The sequence below is a fragment of the Athene cunicularia genome (assembly GCF_003259725.1).
Source record: "Athene cunicularia isolate RWA chromosome 3 unlocalized genomic scaffold, athCun1 chr3_part1, whole genome shotgun sequence".
Lineage (NCBI taxonomy): Eukaryota > Metazoa > Chordata > Aves > Strigiformes > Strigidae > Athene > Athene cunicularia.
In genome coordinates, this window is record NW_020799097.1 from 51345156 (window position 1) to 51364415 (window position 19260).

The window sequence follows — 19260 nt, forward strand, 5'->3', positions numbered from 1 at the left end:
TATTGTATATAGTTGTAGGACTGATAAGCTTTTTTGGTGATTAATCCCACAGCCTGCCCTGACTCTAAGATGGCTGCACTGCTTGAATTGGAACGTCACAGTCTGGAGGAAAATGAGACAACAAGAAACATGGGAGAACATCACACGTGCTTCAAGAGGTGGGATCTGGAGTTTAAAAAAAAGGTGTTGGTGAGGAAAATCATGAGGGAAGAACCCTTCTGCTAGCCAAAGAAGATGGGTCTTAAAAAGTGATCAGATGCCAGCTAAGGTTCCATGAAAAACAGATTCTGCTGGGTTAGTGAGCATTTTCCAAAGGAATCCAGCAAACAGCTAGAAGGCCCTTTTCCATTGATCAAAATAACTAAGTATCTATCATTCAGCATATGGTAGAACTATTGTTAAGCTTTTTGTCTACATCTGAGGGCAAGTAGAAGAGATAATTTGATTTCATCATGAACCTGAGGTCATTACACATATTGCTCAGTGAATGATTTGCAAGGGATGGTCATATGTAGTAACTCTAACAGATCCATAACCTGGTCCTTTAGCTTAAAGCTACTTCAATCTCCTTAGCACATCTATAGGAGATTCTACTTTAATCCTTCATGGCCTAAGCAGGAAATAAGGTTGAAATAATGACTGAATGGAAGCTGTGGATATTTAGGCTAGGTGTCAGGGAAGAAAATCCTTTCTATTGGCAAAGACAGCAAAACAACCTGGAATAGACTGCCTAAGGCAGTGTGAAAGCTAGACAAGTATCTGCCAGGCACGGCACTGCCTCTGGTCAGAAGGATGGATGAGTCTCTTTCAGTCGTTTTCTATTACTCAATGAATAACCCAAACAGCAGATTCCATCACTCTTTAATAGCCCCTCCCCTCAAGCCAGAGGAACTGTGATTTCTTTATTTCTCTTGCTCTCTCTTTCATTCTTTCTCAAGGTTTATACACTTAGGAGAAGAAACTGTACTTTAAAACTGGCCTGTGAATGAATGTACATTTGCAAAGCTCTAAAAACCTACCAGAAGATCCTGTCAGTCACACAGAACAGAGTGTGGAAGTTTGCCCAATTGGACATTTTCTTAACCTGGCATGCAGGCTTATCTGCAGTGGTGCTCCTTGACTGGTAATCCAGACAGCACTGGGGCCCATAAATCATAAGGTGGTTCCCAAGCCCACAGCACACACACGTCCAAGCAAATACATATTCACAGGATGCTGTGGGAACATTTTGGTGGTGTTTGAGCTTCTCTTCACACACCTGCACGTCCTCCCCAGTTTGGCTGTTTGAGCAAGAGCAGTTGAAAAGCAGTGACCCAAAGTGCCCCTGAGGATGGCTCCAACCATCCTCATCAGCAGAATGAAAAGAGCAGTGCGTGAGGAAGAGGCAGTCAACAGAGGTTCCTCTGTTTCTTCGTACTTAAAACACAAAAGATAAGTGCAGGATGGTAACCAGGATCAGACAGGCAGGGTTTCACCAGAGGCGACCGTTTTGTGATACACCTTGTGGACTACACAACTGTTGGCAATTCAGGCGATCTGGACACCCTGTCTGGACTTCCTTCCTGTTTCCTCACACAAAAAACCACAAAACCAAAGGCTGATGAAGCTAACATCTAGGTGAACAGCACAGAGGACAGACATCAGATTTGTGTATCTTGAGAGGAAATGAATGCATACTCTGTAAGCCAGGCTGGCTGGGTGAGTCAGGTTAAACAACCAACCAACAGCACATTCTGCACAAATCCATAATATCAAGAACAACATTAACCAAAGCAGAGGCTGTAAGAAGATGAACTTTTTCAGTTGGCTATATGCTAACGACAAGTGTCTGAAAAAATGGCTAAATCCTCTGCCTGCAGAGTAGCAATGAAAAGTAACACTCCTTAAAAAATAATAGCTACATTTATATCATTAGAATACTAAAATAAAGAGTTGTAGACAATTTAAGAAGTCCAAATGGAAAAGGGAAGTTCACAGGCCCTATATGTCACAAATGATGTCTGTCCGAATGACTGACAACATGGAAGTAAGTAATCTTGGATGTTTATGAATTAAGATAGACCCAAGGTGGGACGTTAGTTGGTATCTGTTACAGATCATTGGAATCACTACAGAGCACAGGATGACGAGCTTCTTCAACACCTATATATAACAAGAATAAACCCCCCCCTCTGTGTTGTTTATGATGGAGACCTCATGTCATTAGCATTAAAACATGCCCATACTTTCCAAAAGGCTACAAAAGACAAGTTACTAACTCTTAATTGAAAGGAAAGATCAGTCTTCCTAACCCTGTGAACTAAAGCTCTTGTCAATTAGCTAAATGAGTCATACACAATATAGGCCTTGTAGCATCAAAGGGAATGGAGAACTCAGGAACAGTTCACAGTGCGGCGACCACAACGCAAATTGCTTGTGGGGTGTAGCTAAACTGCACTGCACACAGCTAAACCCCACAGTAGTCACCCTACCACGTCACGTGCAGCAGGACCGGTTGACTTGCTCCCTGCCCCAGCCAGGGACAGCAAGAGGCAGGAGCTGCAGTCCCAGCACAAGCACAACTTACTGCTGGTCATATGATGCAGCTACACCTGAACTGCCTGTGAGTCATATGTGGTTTACTAGAGGAGCCACACAATCCCTACTCTAGATTTTGTCTCAGTAGGGAGGAAATGTTCACAAACCAGAAAGAAGGTTACTGGTTGTTTAGACTGAAAAGGACCCACACTTTCTGTGAAAATAACTAATGCTGTCTGTGATCAAATCCAGAGTAGTGAAATTATATGCAATATATGAACATATGCTCTTCATATATACATAAGCTAAAATCATAGTGCATGCTTTCTGAGAGGCAATTTCACATAACTATAGTGAATAGGAGTCAAATCAGGATGAAGACAGAACGTACAGAAAGTTGCTGCCATCTGTAAACGGTTTAAGACATTTCTTAAATGCCTACAACATTACAACCATGAAAAGAAGACAGCTAGATAAAAATAACACATAAAGAAGAAACCCAGCAGCTGGGTTTACCAGGGAAGTGAAAAAAACATTAAATGTTATATACAAAACCAACACATGAAGGGGGAAAGGAGAAAAGATAATAATGAGTAAAAAAGGTAAAATAAAGATTATATAGAGGAAGCAAGAAGATACTAGGAAAAATTAAGGCAGATAGAATCAGATACATAATTTTTTATTTTTCTAAGCAGATTATAAAAGATGAATCCTGAACAATAAAAGTGGTAGAATTGTTCATAACAATACAACAGCAGCAGAAATTATTCAGTAAGTATTTCTGATTAGCACACAGGTAAAAGGCTGGATGATCTGTTTATGATGAGGAAATAACTTATCACAGCAGCCCCTGGAGAGGGGACACTAAGCCACAGATACACGATTATAGGTGTTTCAGATTAGTTGCTAGAAACAAACTTGTCTCAGAAGGTTTCAGAGACCTAGCCTTGGAGCTGCTGCTGTTGCATCTAAAGCAGTTCTAGGCCCCTGGGAAAGGACCAGGGGAAGAGAAAAGAGGAAGGCTCATGCTGGGCCACTGTTTAAGAAGGGTAAAAAGTGATTACAGGTCAGTTGGCTGAGTTTCCGTTACTTTGCATAGGATAGAACAACCAACATAGGACTCAATTAATAAAATCTTTTTTTTAAAAAAAAAAAGCTCTAGAATTAAAGTCAATCAACTTGGCTTTAAGGGAAACAGGTCCTGTCAAACTAATTTGATGTAATTTCTTGCAAAAATTACAAGTTCACTTGACAAAGTCAGCATTGTTGACAGTATTACAAGTCTAAATTATTTGACTTGTTCTGTAGAATATCTTTACGAAGAAACAATGCTTTGAAGCTTTATGGAGTGTCTCCATCTGTACATGGAGAGCAGGACTCCATAGGTAGACAGCACTGTATGGGCTCAGGCAAAAATCTCATACATATTTTATACTGAAGACACTTCTCAGTCCACATTCAAATGTATTAACAAGTTGATAAATGAAGGAAGCTAAAGTGTAACTGTAAATGGGAAACTATTTATTAGCAAACAGATGGGTTCCTACTGGTGATCATCTCTTCACTATTTAATAGCTTTATCAGTGACCTGGATTAAAGTTAAGTCATTATGGTCAGATACAAGACTGGGGACAGAGAAAAACAAATAATGAAAGGACAAGCCTGACACAGATCAACTGGAACCTGTAGAAAGATGGGAGAAACCAGTTCAGGTGTTAATATGGTCAAGTCTAGAATCACCTTATTAGAATAAATAATACAGGCTGTACTTACACAATGAGAGGGAGAGAGAGGACTCTATCCTCCAAAGCAGAGACTGAATATGAGACCGGCGGTCCTGGGAGGCAATCAGCTTGACATGAATTCCCCACGCAAGGCTGTGGCCAAAAGGACTGATGTGAACCTCAGCTGTACAAACAAATGAAAATCAAAAGATGAGTAGGTAGGTTACAGTGACGCTGTATTTGGCTCTCGTTCTTCTGCTCATGAATAGTGTATCAGGTTCTGTTGCTCCATTTTTCAAATGAAGTGTTGGAAAAATTGGAAGCGTGTTCAGGGAAGAGAGATTAAAGAACTGAAAACACTGGGTAGCAGAAGGCTTTGTTAAAAACAGAAAGCTTAACAGGAATTTTGTTATTTTGTTCACAGTCTAGGAGTATTCATACAGGGAATACATTTAACAACAGTGGGCTCTAATCTAGCAAAGGTGGAAAACGCTTTGGAACTGGAAACTAATCCAATCCAGACTGTGAACAGGCAATTTTGTTTTGCTTTTTCAGCAATGATCTGTTATGGACAATTAACCAGTAATTAACCCTTTACACCCCAGGCTGTGATGTACTGTCCATCTCTGCAAAGTTGTGAAAATAACTGTGCTTGATTTAAAAAGGATGCACATCATGCAGCTTGCGTTATTAGGCATGAAGCAGGAGCTCCTGCATAAAGCTGGAGGTTGGGTGAGTAGTCACCGCATCAGGCAGTGCTTTGTGTTTCCATTAAGAAACACTCCTTCCCCTCTCAAGGTAGTAATCCTGGCGGCCTTCCTGCTCATAGCCTAAAAAGTATCTCCAGGGGAAACCCCAACCTTTTGGGGCTGAGGTGCCATTTAAGGATGGATGGCACCCAACTGTCCATCTTCTGCAGGATCTGCAGGCAGCCGTCTCTGAATCTCAGCACCTGGGTCCACACAAAATTCACACTGAGATGCCAAGGAAACAACTTTTAGGAAACCGATGGGGGTTTATTACAGTTCTGCCAGTGAGAGACTACCTGCGACTCCTTGCTTCAGCAGTTCATTTAATCTGCTGCCCGCTGCTAGGATCTCATCCCAGGGATCTGCCTGGGATCCCATTCCAGGATCCCCCAGCCACAGAAGGTGACCTTAGAAAATCAGGCTGAGGGAAGAGTCCTCCATACCGCACAGATATTTACCCTCTCAATTTCACCCTTTCGGGATGAACCGATAGACTAGCTACCTTCTTCATGAAACAAGTTAGTGCCTTTAAATGGGGTGAGTGGATGTAAGCATTGCTCCTGCAGGCACCTCCCAGCTCACTCGGGATATCTACATGTCTTCTCCTTCCCCCTCACCCTGTTGAGGGAACTGGGTGCTGCCAAGAAAGCTTTTGACTCTGTATCCCAAGGACGGAGTTTGGAAGGTGGGCTCCTAAGGACCATGTGCTCAGCAGGGGGCCCTGGCTACTGAATTTGCTTCATCCCACAGCCTGCCAATATTTAAGTTTTGGTGTTTTTTAAGGATGCAGTGCAAGCTTTTGTCCATGCTGTCTGTCTTAACCTGGGCCTCTGGCCAGAGAGTATTAATCCTGTCAATGTGCAGGAGTGAGGAAGGCTGGGGAGTGTTTGATTTGTGCCAGTGGCAGGCATCAGCTCATTTTAAGCTTCTGGAATGATTGAGTGCCGCAGTGTAAATTCTGCAAATAAAACAGATAAAATAATCTCAATTCACATAAGGCATTCCAGAAATTTAGAAGGCATCATTTCATACAAACACTTAATTATATTTAATTATGATTCTACATATATTTTTCTGTTCAACAGGTGGGAAAAAAATGTGTTTCAAACTTTCAGTCACTTTCAGTAAGCGATGCCCACTAAAACAGAGCATACATAGCATAGTAAAATTTCAGTGCTATATTACAAACATGAAAGAAACATCCCATCTTAAGTAAACTACTGTACTACAAAACTTCTGCAGAGTAAACTAAAGCAAGAAAGCTTGTGAAAATTTAGGGAGGAAAAAGGCATGTCCAAGTGTGGGGTATATATATGTATATAGACACACACACACATATGTGCACATGTGTTCACACACACACCTCCACCTGGTTCTATTCTATACCCGGTATTCCTATCAACAGATCTCAAGATTCAAAACTATGACTGGCAACTCTTTAGTCACTAAAAGAGCAAAAGTTTTGGGAAAGCTGATCAAGAGTGAGCTTTCAGAACTGCTAATAAAAGATGAATCAGAGCCTGATAAAATACAGTTTGAATTCTTCATTTTTGTATCTCAATACTTTCTGTCCTCCTGGATGCATTTTTCTCCCTCTTCCTCTGGCACAACCCCAGCTACATCCTACAGCATTAGAACGTTCTGTTAAGCACATGTGAAACTGTGTTTTTCAGCCTTGTAAAGGCTTGCTTATATCAAAAGACGTACCATTACAAAGATCACATAGGCTAGACTCTACAAATTTATTTTTACAGATAAAGTAACTGTAGTAATCTTCCTAAACATAAATGAAGCAAATAGCTTTAATACGTGGATTTACAAAAATCTTTCTGAAATATTAAGAAATGAGTCAGATGTGAGGCTTGTCCTTTTACTGCAGACACACAGAGAAAGCATTAAATGGGAGAATGTGAGACTAGCCATCCCATCTGCCTTTGTAAGTCACCAAGACCAGGTGCAGAAATGCTATGGAAGTTAATATAATGAACCCCAGAAGTGTCACTTTCACAAATCTCAAGAGGCATCATTGACCCAAGGCTGGCTGCAGTTTCTGCCCCAATTCCAGTTTAATGTATTCAGTTTGACCTGCAAGTAACAGTGCTGCTGGAGAACACACTAAGAAAAAAATACAGGCAATTGCTTTGACATAATTCCTTTGGACTCAGGCAGATCAAATGTGCTGATGTCAACAGAGACCGGAAAAGTGTTTTATCCAATCTCCTTTCCTCACTGAAGAAAAAAATAAAGAGAAAACAAAGCACAACCTAAAACCTAGCCAAACACATGCCCACCCCTCAGCAGCAAGACTACTACATGCTGTCTAAGAAAGGGAGAACCAAGACAAATTTCCAAAATATCATTTGGATGTATACACAGCATTTCATTTATAGCTTAAACTTATCTAACGTATATATAATTGGCTCTTTGCACATAACATGCATGAAACATCTGTTCCATAAAGGATATTAATCTAAAGCCCCAGAAACAGTGTAATTCAGTCCTTTATGGCCATAGTACATTCAAAAGAGTTCCTAACATAGAACCCTCACCTTAAAGCAAACTGCTCTTCTTCCTTCTCTCTTATTCTTCTAAAATTTAAGGGATTGCCTGGACCTGCTTTCAGTATCATTGTCAGGATGAAACTTTCCTGCCTTGCTACTCATTTAAATGTCCAAGCTTTAGCAGTTTCAAGGCTGCATAGCTTGATATCAGAGAATATTGAGGCAACACTGATGGGGAGTACACAAGAATAGAGACTGGGGACATTTTTTCCAAGGGAAAGATGAATTATGCTAGGAAACCAGATCAAGGAAGCCACGATGACTATCTTGAGAATAAAAGATTAAACTAAAGATTTTCTTATCTACCTGGTTGCTGTTGCTCCTGAAATAACTTCTGTATTAAAGGAAAAGAGAAAAAAACATACATCAATGATACAGTTTTTCAGAACTCGTAAGGGAAAATACCAGGGTTGAATGTGGCTTGTCCCTCAACTTTATACAATGAAAACAGAGCAAAGAAACAGATCCCAAGCTCCTTCCCTTCTCCCTCTTTTATCTCCTCGCCTAAAAAAGGCTGCCACGTCTGCTACTCTCCTTTCCTTCCATTCCTCCAGCTCCCCATCAGTCCATGCAGACAGATTGTCTGTAAAGGTACAAAGCAAAAAACAGATGAGATCCTCAAGGCTTCCCCTTTCTGGGTGCTGAGAGTGCTTCCAAGAAGAGAAACTCTTGTGAAGGAGTGGATTATCACTTTCCTATTCAGCAGCTACTTGTGTGGGTCACTCTACCACAATAAAAGTCTACATCTGCTATCTGACCACAGTGAAAAGAGAGATAAATTACCAGTTTCTATGTCTGTAAGAAGCGTGGTATAAGAAGCATGGTCTCTGAGAGAAGAGTGATCATGTGATACAGCCACAAACTACCTGATCTAGAACATTAAACCACCGTATACAAAGAAAAAAACAAACTTTTGTCCTTCTTTATTTCCCACCCTTCTGCTCACAAAATGTGGCCACAAAGTGTGGTCCACAGTTTAGCTGACCATCAGAGGCTGCAGGACCTTTCCAGCTATGCTGGGACCTGCGTAAATGTTGTGGTGTTCAGGTAATAGGAGTTTTAAAACCACCAACTGTCAGGAATTATCAAACACTTCAGTCCTTGAAGCGTGTGGTGTCCTACTCCTTGCACAATCTTCCAGAAAGAAAACTCTGGAGTCACTGCTCTAGAAAGTCAGAGAACAAAGGCTGATCAAAACTATGACTCAATGACCTAAGGAATTCCTCTAATTTTTCACGCTGTTGTGTTAGATTTTTTAAGGCATTTGTCAAGATGCAAAAGCATGGTGGAAACATTTTACTAATACTAGGAGTGAGAAGAAGCCTTTAACCAAACTAAAAGTTTACTCTCTGCCTTGAGTTTTGTTATGTCTTTGACACAGTCCCATACAACATCCTTGTCCCTAAATTGGAGAGAGATGGATATGATGGATAGATTATTTGATGGATAAGGATTTGTCTAGAACTGGCTGGATGGCCATATCCAAAGAGTTGCAGTCAATGGGTCAATGTCCAAATGGAGATTGGCAATAAGTGGTGTCCCTCAGGTACTGTTCAATATCTTTATTAATGACATAGTGAGATTAAGTGCACCCTCAGCAAGTCTGCAGATGATACCGAGCTGAATGGTGCAGCTGATACACTTGAAAGATGGGATGCCATCCAGAGTGACTTTGACAGGCTTGAGAAGTAGTTCTGTGTGAACCTCATGAGGCCAAGTGCAAGGTCTTGCACATGGGTTGGGGCAATCACCAGTATATGCACAGACTGAGGGACAGAGGGATTAAGAGAAGCCCTTGGGAGAAGGACTGGAGTTCAACAGTGGATGAAAAACTGGACATGTGCCAGCAGTGTGTACCTGCAGCCCAGAAAGCCAATCATATCCTGGGTTGCATCAAGAGAAGTGTGGCCAGCAGGTCAAGGGAGGGGGGGGATCTTCCCCTCTACTCTGTTCTTGTGAGACCCCCACCTAGTGTACTGCATCCAGTTCTGGGGTCCCCAGCTCAAGCGGGTCCAGAGGAGGCCACAAAATGATCGGAGGGCTCTCCTATGAATAAAGGCTAGAGAGAGTTGGGGTTGTTCAGTCTGGAGAAGAGAAGGCTCTAGGAAGACCTTACTGCAGCCTTTCAATACTTTAAAGCAGCTTATAAGATAGAAAAGAGGCTTTTGATCATGGCCTGCAGTGATAGGACAAGAGGCAACAGTTTTAAACTGAAAGAGGCAGCATTTAGATTGGACATAGGAAGAAATTTTTTATGGTGAGGGTGGTGAAACACTGACACAAGTTGCCTAGAGAAGTTGCAGATGCCCCAACATTGTAAACATTTAACAATGGATGAGGTTTTGAGTGACCCAGTCTAGAGGAAGATATCCCTGCCCAGGGCAGGGGTGTAGGACTAGATGATCTTTAAATTCCTTCCAACCCAAACCATTCTATGATTGACGATTCTGTTATTAAATTGGATTCCCACCTCCATGGCTGTTATCACAGTACAGAGACAGTACAGTTAATGCAGCTGGGACTTAATGGTGCTATAAGAGAAATTGTGGAACATGGTTACAAACCTGTAGACAAAGATAAATAAAAGCACTGGTACTCTAGGATTAAGGCACATGAAAAAGAGGATGAGACTCACATGATTTTGTCTAAATGCATAGATGATACAAAACAAAAAGCAAGAAGCAAATGCACCCATATCTTTACACTGCCATTTGTATGAAGAGTCAAAGTTTATTATTTCTTCCATACTGCAAAACTACAGCTGTTACGACAATCACAGCAGTTATTATGTAGTTCACAGTTGATAATATCTTTTCAGAGCACGAGAGATCTGATCATCCGCAGGCTTCAAACACTTCCCTCTAAACATGCTTGTCTAATATGACTCCAGTTTTCAGCAACAGTAGGTTATCAGTTATTTGGTTACAGCTGGCTGTTACAATATTTTTACAACAGGAAATGTGTATTCCGTACATAAGAAGACTACACTTACAAGAAATAACGCAGGAAAGGAAAGTGATCTAATTTCTATTCTGCTTACTTCCTTCTGCAGCATGCTGCATTCGAGATGTATGTTCCAACACACAGATATTAGTTCAAGGCCAAGATTTTATTTACCCTCATCCTACAATAACAAGCCTGCAGTTAAACTGCAATTCAAACACCTCGAGCTGTTGTACTGCATTCACATTCATCTAAGTGATTTAGGTAAGTGGGCTTAAGATTCTCAAGGTTATTGAGCCTGTCTTATCCATAGCTAGATATCTGTGTGTCAATGCCATAGTTTTAAATTAAGAACACTTCCCGAAGATGCAAACAGTACATCAATCAGGAAGTGCCAATTTTGAAGGGTCTTTGTTGTGGTCCTGAACCTCAGGAGGAAACGTCCTGCAGATGAGGGAAACGGCCATTGTGCTGCATTTAGGGAAACAGAACAACACCTTTATGAAGTGCTGCACCCATCCATGGATGCTACCCAGCTACCACTGCTGAACAAAGAAACCTAACTGACTACCACGCTTCATTTCAAAACCCGTTTTTAATTTAGGAAGTCTGAGGTAGCCTTTTGAGAGGAAAATTTCAAGCATTCTCTTATCCTATTTATTACTGTGACTGACAATACATGTATAAAATAAATTATAAATGGCCACATGCAACTGCCTCCTGTCTGTAAGCTAAAAGCTGGCAAGAAACTCTATACTGCTACAGGGCCAAATCTGCATCAGGCAAGTTGCTGAATTTGGGGAGTTTTGAGCTCCAGAGGATTCAAAGGCTGACTGGTCAATGCTGACTGCTCATTCCTGAAGTTCTTGGGAAGGGATAAACAGATGAGTCAGGAAAGGACAGTACTATGAACAGGATTGCACAGCTGTAGAAATAACATCCAGAGTTCATTTGTTCTCTATCTTCCATGCTGTCCTAGCATGGAAGATAGAGAACCATTAAAACCATTAAACCCCTCCCCACTATATCCTGCATTTTTGGTGAAATGACAGAACTCTTTCATAGTTATGTTAGAGAGGTAGAGGAGTTAAAAATATAAATAAAATCAAGGGATACTTTAAAAAGTTATGCGTGTTTTGTTTATGATGTCAGTAGTGTACTCTTCTGGCAAGGCAATATTGACTCTGAAATGCAGAAGATTTCCCTAAGGCTGGGCTGGAGCTTCTGCTTTTTGTTTGCATTTGGGCACTTAACCATCTTCAGTGAAGATTTTCTTGAGCGTGAAAAATGAGGCTACATGTTTTCTTTTGTATATATTTTTTTCAGAGCAGTTTTTCAGATGCCAGGAGCATAAATGTAAGTAAAAGAGAAACAGTCCCAACTCTGTCAACTTCCCAGCACTACATTTTGTATGCTGGTGCTTTTGTTTTCTTGCAAGTTCAGCATTACTTTAATGTCAGCCACCCTGGATTCCCCCTGCCCCCAACAAGTGATACATATTAGTACATCTGTTTTCTCTGTAAAGTCTTTTTGCATTCTTTGCAGGGCACAGGAAGGATGTGGGCTCCTTTTCACATTCAAATGAGGCAAATTAGCCTTTGCCCGGTTCCTACAGTATAATGCTTATTTTACATTTAAGCGTGAGAAAAGGGGAGGAAATAAAACCCAACCCGTTAGGTGGGTTACATGTTTCATTTTGGTACAAGCCTCACATAGCCTTATTTTGCAAACTGCTTTCCACAGGGCATCATTTCAGGATGGGGTTCAAAAGTTTAATCATGTAAAACGACCGAATGGTTTGCACAAATAGCAGCCACAGATACATTAAACATGAGAAAAAGCAGAAAATGCCAACGTTCATCAGGGCTCAAGCAATCCAGGAAATTCCTGAAGTGCATTTATGGTAACTTCCTAACACAGGTGACTTAGCTGACAATAGGAAATGCTGTGCTGCACCTCATACTTACAAACAAGAATCATGAGATGTGCAGGTCAGAGGCAGCTTGAGTTGCACTGACCATGAGAGGGTGGACAGTCTTTTTTCCAAATAGCTGTATCATAACCCCCACAAAGAGCAGCTTTTGGCCTCTTCAGGGATCTGTTTAGAAGAATTCTGTGGGATACAGTCCTGGAGAAAAGAAGAGTCCAGGAAAACTGGTTCATTATTAACGACCACCTCCTGCGAGCTCCAGAACAGCCCATCTCAATATGCAAAATCAAGCACAGGCAGCAGGAGGCCCCCATGGATGAACAAGGAGCTCCTGACTAAACTCAGACATGAAATGGAAGTGCACAAGAGATGGAAGCAGGGTCAGATAGGGTTAGGAATGCCAAAGCCCACTTGGAGCTGAATCCAGTGAGGGTTGTCAAAAGCAGCAAGAAGGGTTTCCTGAAGGGCAAGAAAGGTTCTGTGGAAGCCCTGAAGCCTGCTCTACTCCCTCAGAGCTGACACTTGATTTCCAGACACCTGGTTGACCAAAGCACACAAGTGCCTGCTGTTCTCACCCACCTCTCTCCCCTCCAAAGTCAAAGGCATACAAATGATTAGTCTTGCAGCATATAACAGAACGGTGACATCATTATGTGTGTTGGCCTGAACTCCCTCTCTCCTTCTAGCTCTCTCCTTTAAAACAGCAGGGCAAAGCTCCAGCTCGGAGACCTAGAGTAAAGATAAACCAGTCTGGATTTAGATCCGGGTTCCTCCCAAAGCCTGAGCTCGCTCAGTGTCATGCTCTGGCTGTCCTCAAGTGGTTGGAGCAACGACATTGCTTGATCGGATCTTGATGCCTTTAACACTGGTTTACTTTGAAGTGCTGTGCCAAAGGGGTATATGGAGGAGATTGAATAATTCAGGAAGTTCTCAAAAACAGTGTGAGTGAAAATCTATTTTACGCATCCTAGGAACAGCCACTTTCTACCGAGGCATCTGTAGCATTTTAATCCATAATTTCCATTGTAGCTTGTTCAAATAATGAGATTTATTATTCCTGTCACATGTCTTTTCTGATGATGCTGGGAGGGTGTGGGAGAGGGAAGAGAGGAAGTTAGTTATCAGTCACCACTTGCCAAGAGTAGATTAAGCACTCAAGAGTTACACATTCACATACAAAAGATTCAAGGGAGTTTCATTTATTCCTCTTCTCCTAGCTTATACTTTTTTCCTCCTGTCCTGCAGCCCTTGTCCCCCTGTTGTTCTCAGTCACAACCCGCCTGCAGTGGACAAGTTGGAGAGTGGTAAACAATTCTGGACTTTTCCCCATTCATCATGAGATTTCATTTGGACTCCTTTTCCCAGACCTCGGAGCATGCCTGATTTCTGGGAGTAGAACAGAGAAAAAGAATAGAGTTAATCTTCAGTGCTGTGATAAAAATCACTCTCACACAGATAACTGGAGAAGGATTTCAAAAGAGCTGTTGTGCCAAGCACCTGATAGCAAAACCTGAAATTGAAGCCAACCCACATCTTCCTGCTCATAGACACAGCTTGCTCATTTTCTCCCTAGCACTCCCTCTTCTATAGTCATTCTACCTGGAACTAAAATCTAAGTCGCCACTGAGCATACCCTCACACCAAAAATTCCCTGTGTTTTGAGAGGTCATTATTTCCATAACAAAACCACAAGCGCTGGTGCATTACAAGTGGGTCATCTCATCTCTCTTTTTTTTTTTTTTTTTTTTTTTTTTTTAATATAGTTAGTAAAAAAGCACATTAAACAATCAGATTGGAGAGATGGGATAGGAGAACAGGACACATGGAGATTTGATGGCTCCGGTGCAATCTACTACACTGAGGAGCAGTCAGGTGAGCCAGGCAGCTGGGAAGGGAGGGGAGGAGGGGGCAACAGAGTGCCAGCTGGCAGCTACGTGTTGCTGGTTGTGTGTGGGCTGTGAATATAACTGAGGAGATGAGCCTTTAGGGGAGGAGCTGTCTGATAAATCATTAATGAATGAAAATATGAAGCAATCTGTCTGCCTAGGCGGCAGAATTGTCTAATGATGAGGATGATGGACTAGGAAGCTGGAGATGAGGATCTTATCTTACCCCCAAGACCACTGTCATATCAGCACGTTTTGCTGTGCATAAGATACAGCTGCCTCCTTACACTGAAGGGCAGCTCCCTTAAAATCAACATGCAAATGCCATGACCTAGGTGAAAACATAATAAAATCTACAGCACCTTTTGTGAAAACTGCACCCCCAGCTTCTCTTTTGTCGCAGACAACGCACAAAGAACCAACATCCCTTCTCACAGACAGCTTTCACTAAAACAGATTTTTTTTCAAAGCCATAACAAAACCTAGTATGACCTTTTGCCAGTGCCAGTGGCATTTAATTTTAAATCGATTAACCACATACAAAGTACTAATTACCCATGGGTATTTCTTTTAGCAATCAGACTATTGGTTGGAAATGTAAGAGTATGTCTGTGTGTGGAGAGGGACACTCTGCTTTGTGCTCTCTGAAATGAAGAGGAAAATGCTCAAGAAATGATGTTGAAAGGTGCATTTGTGTTTATGGGGATAGCTGCAGGGGCACCAGACACAGGCAGTCAGAAGGCGATGAGGCTGTCAGAGGAAGAGGCAGAAGGTGAGTGCGGTTTTGTGAGTGCACAAAGACGTAGTAGGATGTGTCATGCAGCACAAAATCAATACGGACCCTTCATGAAAAAGAAATCATCGGTTTTGTATAGTTCTCAGGCTTATCTGCAAAGATCCTCACAAAGGTGATTCTTGACTTGTATGAAATCTCTAACTCTTCTCTTCCCTCTATCTTAAAACCCCTCAATGTTCAGGGATTAAAATAGTTTAAAAATAAATACCTAAGAAAGACATGGCACAAACCACCATGAATCCATCTAATGATGGCACATCTGTGGGATAAGAGGTACAAGTGCTTTATCATTCAGTGGACTTAAAATATGATTTTCCAGGGCCAATCATGCATAGAATGCAGCAGAAACCATAAACAGAAGACACATATGGCCACAACAGACTACGTATATAGAAACTTAAGCAAGCACCTGAGCAGATCCGGGGTGTTTAACTATATACCTATTGGTGGCACTGACGTCCAGTTTAATTACCCTGCCAAATGCTCCTGAGCCACAACAAGGCTATTACAGTTTACCAAAGGACCTGCTCAGGCAATTTTACAAGAAAATTGCCCGTGCCTAAAATAAGAAATAACTAAAATTATGTCAGACCTGGAAGACCAACAAAGAACCAGGAATCTCCAAAGGGTTCAAGAAGCTTGATGAGGCTGTTCCTGTAAATCACAGCAGCAACAATCTGAGGATGAGCTCCCTGGAGAGGCTCCCAGTTGCAGTCAGACACTGTTTTCCACCCAGAACAAACATAATGCAGGTGAGATGACTAATAGCACACAGGAGTATGATTTCTCACATACATAAACCTTCTACTGGTTACTGAATTAATTTACATAGTAAGTGGGGTTTGTAAATTACCCATTGATGACGTCATACCGATTTAAATAATCTGCAGTGTCAGTCTCTGCTACTTGTGAGCCATATCCGACACTTTAACAGCCTTTGCACTGGGGTCCATAGAAGAATCCTATTTGTCAAGCCTCTGTTTAATCAGAAGATGAGCAACATCTATAAAATTTAAGGAATGGATTGGGATGGCTTAGATGCTTCCAGATGCTTGCAGAAAGACAGCACACAACACCAGAAAGAATTAATTCTGTCAATTACAGAAAGTTTAATTGGAGGTTGCTGGACATGTTAAGCTACAGTCAAGTCTGTTAACACAGTAAATTCAGCATTACCTGACAAATAACCACAGAAGTACCTTTGGTGAGTCACTTGCTAGTTTTATGTCTTGCCAGACTGACCAAGAACAGACTTCTGGCAGCACCATTACCATGGCTACTTTGACACTTTGTATGGACTGCCATGATTTCAACTTGCGTGTCACCTGCTATTTTGCTCGTGTGTTCTGGGTTTATAAAAGAAAAAAAAAAAAAAAAAAGGGGAAAAAAAAACCAGCTCCCTTCACACTCCCACACGCCACTGACACTGATGAGCCTAAGACAGATGACATGAAGTCAAACTGGTTAAATACAAGAAAGAGCAAGTTGCTAGCAGACAAAGCAAGCTCCAAGGGGATTTCTCTCAGACTTTCACAGTCTTCTGGTGCTTCAACTAACCCTGACTTGCAGAGCACATTAAATTTGTTGCTCTCCCTGTCCAGTATCATTAGAGAAATGTCCATCAAAGAACAGATTTCTACCAGAGCTGGTTATCAACCTGAAGAAACTATACAACTACTTGCCAGCTGTGCCTAGGGTGTCCTCCTCCACCATGGAATTGAAGAGGGTTTTCTATTTTTTAGTTCATTTTCTTCTTTCTTTTTTTTCCTTTCTTGTTCTAAATAATAAGGAAAGTTCTTGTCTGGGTGACAAGCAGAAGCCTCTCCAACCCAGAGGAGCCTAAAGCTACACCATAAAGCTCCTGGAATTTATCCCAGACATAAGAGATCCAAAAGAAAAATAAGATAGCAAGACATTCACTATATTCATGGGTAGCTTCACAAAGAGGAGAAATATTCTGGGAATAAAATACCACGAGGATTGCTGCTTACAGTGGAAGAGAAGCAGCAGCGATAATTTGACACAAAAATTCTCTACACAGCAGCACTCCTACAGCTCCTGATGAAGCAGAATGGTAGCCTGGAATGGTACTGGTCTCTCGTGGCACTGAGGAAGGGTTTTCTTAGAGAAGAGGAGGTGGTTAAAAGTTACAGCTTAGGAACTTTTTTTAATCAGAAGTACAACCAGGGAAATAGTTAATGCAGAAAAAGAAACTTCTGATGTTAAGCAACAAATATTTAAGACAACAATTTGAAGTTCTCTGCAATACATAGGACTTAATGATGTCTTAAATATATGCCTCAAAGGGAAAACATATTTATCTTTTTATTTCTGGAAACTTAAAGGTGCTGTAAAGCAGTCTTGCAACACCAGAATAACAGTTCTGTGTTTTCCGCAAAATTTAAAACTCAGGTCTCACATAAATTCACCCAAATCACACAGGCCTAAAAGCACAGGTAAAAGCAGATGCAAGTCTGGGGACATAAACTGGATGGCAAAAGCAAAGCAACAAAACCATTTTGAGTATGAGCTCTTCCCAATGACCCCCAGCTGTGCACAGCACAGCTCAAGTGCTTTGGTCTCAGCCTGAAAACTGAGCTCCTTTCTGGGAGCTCTGCCCAACATCCACCTTCTCAAACATCTTCAAGGCGGGCTGTTTTCTGTGTACTAGGCAACACACAGTCCTTTTGCACACTGCTGTAAGAGATGTTAGATGAAAGGTGCTACATCTTTTCCTGAGCATAAACTACGTGAAACTGCTCAGAGCAAGACAGGAGCCACAGTTACGTGCAAGATTCACTGTTGATAATAGTCAGTGGCATATTCCGCACGCATGACCAGACAAGTTTCTGCAAATAAGTGTTTCTGGATAACATCTACACCACATGCAGAGGATGACACACACGTGGAAGGCACATGCTGCACTAACACAGTTGATACACTTTAGTATCAACATGTAAGAATCCTGTTTTACACTTGCAAGGCAGCTTATGTCTTAGGCATGCTCTTACTTCCTTGGGCTGAGCAAAAGGCTTCTGCAAGCAGCTCCTTAATTCAGCACAAGCTTTCCTTCTGCTTTGTCAGCTCTGAATAGTGCTGTCTTTCTCATCTGAAACACTTGGCTTATAAACAGTCTAATCCGAAAAAGAAAATGAAGATATATACTGTTATTTACAACTGTGCATGTTAATCCCCCCAACAACATCTAATGACATATGGGAAAGCTGCTGGTTAGACTCAAACTAAGCCTCCCTGTGTAATTACAGTCAGTTAGAGGGCAAAACTCAAGAGCAAAACATTTAAAAAAGCAAACAGAACAATCTTGGGCTCCTGCAAAGGCATTTAGCAGTTATCAAAATGGTCATAAAGGATATCTTAAAAATAAGACTGGGGATACGCCACTTCACTCACACACAAATTTGTTTCCCTGTGTTTTGACACATTTGGCATAATCACCATGGTAGAAAACAATGAGAAGTCTACAGCATCTATCAGCTGTCATTCTCTGTTTTCTATATGTCTACAGATGTATTTGGAGATATCTTGCTCTACAGACAGACCAGAATTTCATGTAATGGATCTTCCATCAGCCTCTGTCTTACAAGAAAAAAGACATGTAGTGGCCTAAATATTTCTCATCAAAGGATGTAAATGGAAAGAAATGGGGGGAGAAGGGGATTATGTTTGATAGTAAATGGCATGCAGAGAGAGACTAATGCCCTAATATTGCAGAATTAGCAGCGGGGGGAAATGGACAGAAACTCCTAAGTGTCATGCACAACCAACAAATGCCACAGCAAAATGAGGACTTTCCTAAATTGATTATTCAGTCCTATTACAGCTCATCAGACTCAGTACCCATCACAGCAATGGGTGTTGGTGCACCGATGCAACCGCTAGCTTTAAGCATACTGTTCTGTAATTTGCTATAAATTCCCACTGAAAAAAAGACAAACTTTTAACTTCTGATAACCAGCAAAAGAGGACAAGAAATGACCTGAAATCCTGTTTTCAGAGTGTGCGGTTGAAGTTTCTTTCCAGAGAGTCTTTTTCCTAACTAGCATCTTACCTGCATGAATGGTAAGGTTTGTTAACCACAAAGTTAACATTTCAGATCACATCTAAGATCCATGAATATTTTTAACTAATAAGTT

At 41.3% G+C, this 19260-nt stretch overlaps 1 protein-coding gene across 3 annotated transcripts in view; it reads right to left on the reverse strand.

Annotated features, from left to right (window-relative positions):
• The window catches only part of FYN (FYN proto-oncogene, Src family tyrosine kinase), a 130874-nt gene that overhangs the window by 51622 nt on the left and 59992 nt on the right, over positions 1–19260 (reverse strand). For all 3 annotated transcript variants that reach the window (XM_026844509.1, XM_026844508.1, XM_026844510.1), the window contains exon 3: positions 4291–4425. The gene's annotated coding sequence lies outside the window, so the exon portion shown is untranslated. The remainder of the gene's footprint in view (positions 1–4290; positions 4426–19260) is intronic.